Source organism: Drosophila sechellia, chromosome X (assembly GCF_004382195.2).
Source record: "Drosophila sechellia strain sech25 chromosome X, ASM438219v1, whole genome shotgun sequence".
NCBI lineage: Eukaryota > Metazoa > Arthropoda > Insecta > Diptera > Drosophilidae > Drosophila > Drosophila sechellia.
The window spans coordinates 69744-72106 of record NC_045954.1 but is presented as its reverse complement, the minus strand read 5'-3'; the positions used below and the strand labels follow the sequence as shown (position 1 = coordinate 72106).

Below are 2363 nucleotides of genomic sequence, written 5' to 3'. Positions count from 1 at the left end.
GGTACATTGAGTGGAATTAATTTAAGGTAAGTATTATATTGGTGTATATTTGTTTATATTGTTGCGTTTATTATTGTTTTTCAGGTACTTAAAAAGGAAGCTAGTCTGGGGTGAGTATTTTATTGCTTTTTTAATTGCGTTGATTTATTTGCTTTTCAGGTACGTTTTGTGAGGGCTAAATTGGAGGCCCTTGTTATTGTGTTGTTGCAGCTGGAATGCCACGATTTTGGAGTCATCAAGTTGTCAATTAGATAAGTATTATATTATAATTATATTTTTCCCAGTAATAGCTTGTGTTCCCTTGTTTCAATAGTTGTGGTCTTGGAAGCTGGAGCTGCGTGCTTGTCGTCAGCAGGATGAGGCCGTCCACTAGCATCTGCTACTTTGTCTGTCCGGTTTGTTATTATTTATGTGTCCTTGATAATTTTTGTATCGCATTCTTATTTAATTTCCTTTCATTACAGGTTAGCGGAAAATTCGTCGAAGATACAGAACTGAGGAGAAATATACAATTTAAGGACAGGATTTGCAGCATTTTGATGTGGCATCTGCGCCATGCAAATTATCCTTATTTATGCTTTGGCGTCAGGAGATGGAGACGGCATCCTAAAATTGTCAATTTTTTGTGTTTAAAATCGCGAAAGTTGGCGATTTAGTTTTGCTTTTGCGCTGCCTGTCTCCTGATTTACGTGCGCTTCATCGGCAGGATGAGCTCGTCAGGTTTGCATTTTTCTGTGTGTCCTTGATTAGTTTTGTATTATATTCTTATTAATTTTCCTTTCCTTTTAGGTTATCAGGAAATCATTGAAAAAACGGTGCTGGGGAAATTTTTACAATTTGGAGACGGATTTTAATTATTTTTAATATGATGTCAGCTCCGGGATAGTAATCCTTGTTAGTGCAGTGGCATCAGGAGGAGGAGACGGCGTTGTAAGATTGTCAATTTATTGTGTTTATAATCACGAAGGATGGCGATTTTGTTTTTTCTTTGCAGGGCTCGTCTTCTCTTTTTGGTTGCGTTGGATCACCAGTTGGCTGTGTTTGTTGAGGTAAGTGCTTTATTTGTTTGGCTTTGTTTATTTTCTTATTGGGTTATTGTTTTGTTTTCAGGTTTTGGCGTCTCTAGTGTAGGCGCTCGTCGATCTGAGGGAATTTAAGAGTAGCGGATGGATAGATTCTGCAGCTCCGCGCTAAGTGCCCTGAGCGAAGCGTAGGCAGCTTATATGGCCCGTCTATTGCAGTGCAGCACTGCAAGTAGATTGCATCGGTGATAAGAGATACTAATCGGGAAACGTGTGGCAAGAAAGTTCAGGTAAGTGACGTTGTGCATAAATTGCTGCAGCGAGTCGCCTTTTATTCATCATGTTTCTGCCACATTAATCCTTTTCATTTCGATCTACCGATTCATCTTTTATGTCCTGGTTGATTTTCTCCGCCTCGTTTCGTCAGGATCAGCTGGAATGCGTTGTCTTGGGCTTGTTTATCCAGGCGCGTTGAGGTGAGAGTATTGTTTATTATTTTTGTGCATCCACTAATTGAATTATTATTCCAGATAAATTAGGCTGCGTCGAGGAAGGTGATGACAGTGGAAGAATTTGTAAGCAGACAGATGTGCGCTTTTCCATCGGATAGATATATTATTTAAATAGAAATAAGTAGATGTAGATTTAGTTGGATGTGTCCATGTCCAGCTTATTGTTTATTCCTTGAGTGATTAAGGCCATTAAAATGTCAATTTTCTTTTCTAGGTTGTCGACTCTGTTTGCTAAGATAGTTGTGGGACCGTCCAAGAAGTCTTTTTGCGAGTTAGGATTGGAATTTCTTGGCGATTGCATGGCTTCATCAATAAATCTTGGTTTGAAGCTAGCTCTGGCAGCTCTGCTGGTGGTGGGAGGGCTGTCGTTGTTAACTTGCATGGGATTTGAAGTACCTTTTTCAGGTTCCTGGTAATTTTCTTCACTCCTTTGCTTTCGGAGCATGTCCTGGTAATTTTCCAGATGTCTTTGCGCTGGGTTGCTTGTCTTGGATACCAGTCTTGGCTTTGCGTTGTTTTTTGAAGTTGTCCTACCCTTTTTGGGTATCTTGTTTGTGTTTCGGCGCCATTTATTCAGCCGCATCTGAATGGCAGAGTCATGGGAGGAGAAACGTGGCCTTTTGTCGTTCATATTTTGTCGGAAAGGATTTAACATCGACTTTCTGGCTGCTTCCTGGCGGGCTTCAGCGATTGATCTGTTCAGGATTGCTGAGCTGTGTGGCAGCCGAGGGGTGTTATTGCGTGGAGGAGGGCCTTGACGTCTATAAAAGTTATTGGTTGCGTCTTTAATTGTACGTATTTTATTTGTGTCAATGTTGTTTGCCGCAAG

The 2363-nt window shown here is 40.6% G+C and overlaps 2 long non-coding RNA genes across 2 annotated transcripts; both read left to right on the top strand.

The window, feature by feature from the left end:
• The first annotated feature begins 369 nt into the window (after window positions 1-369).
• LOC116802260 lies at window positions 370-910 on the top strand. Its single transcript, XR_004362628.1, has 3 exons — window positions 370-395; window positions 465-720; window positions 790-910. It is a non-coding gene; the product is annotated as an uncharacterized LOC116802260 (long non-coding RNA).
• Window positions 911-916: 6 nt separating this feature from the next.
• Window positions 917-1747, top strand: LOC116802259. The gene is made up of 4 exons (XR_004362627.1): window positions 917-1049; window positions 1111-1312; window positions 1450-1498; window positions 1553-1747. It is a non-coding gene; the product is annotated as an uncharacterized LOC116802259 (long non-coding RNA).
• Window positions 1748-2363: the final 616 nt, after the last annotated feature.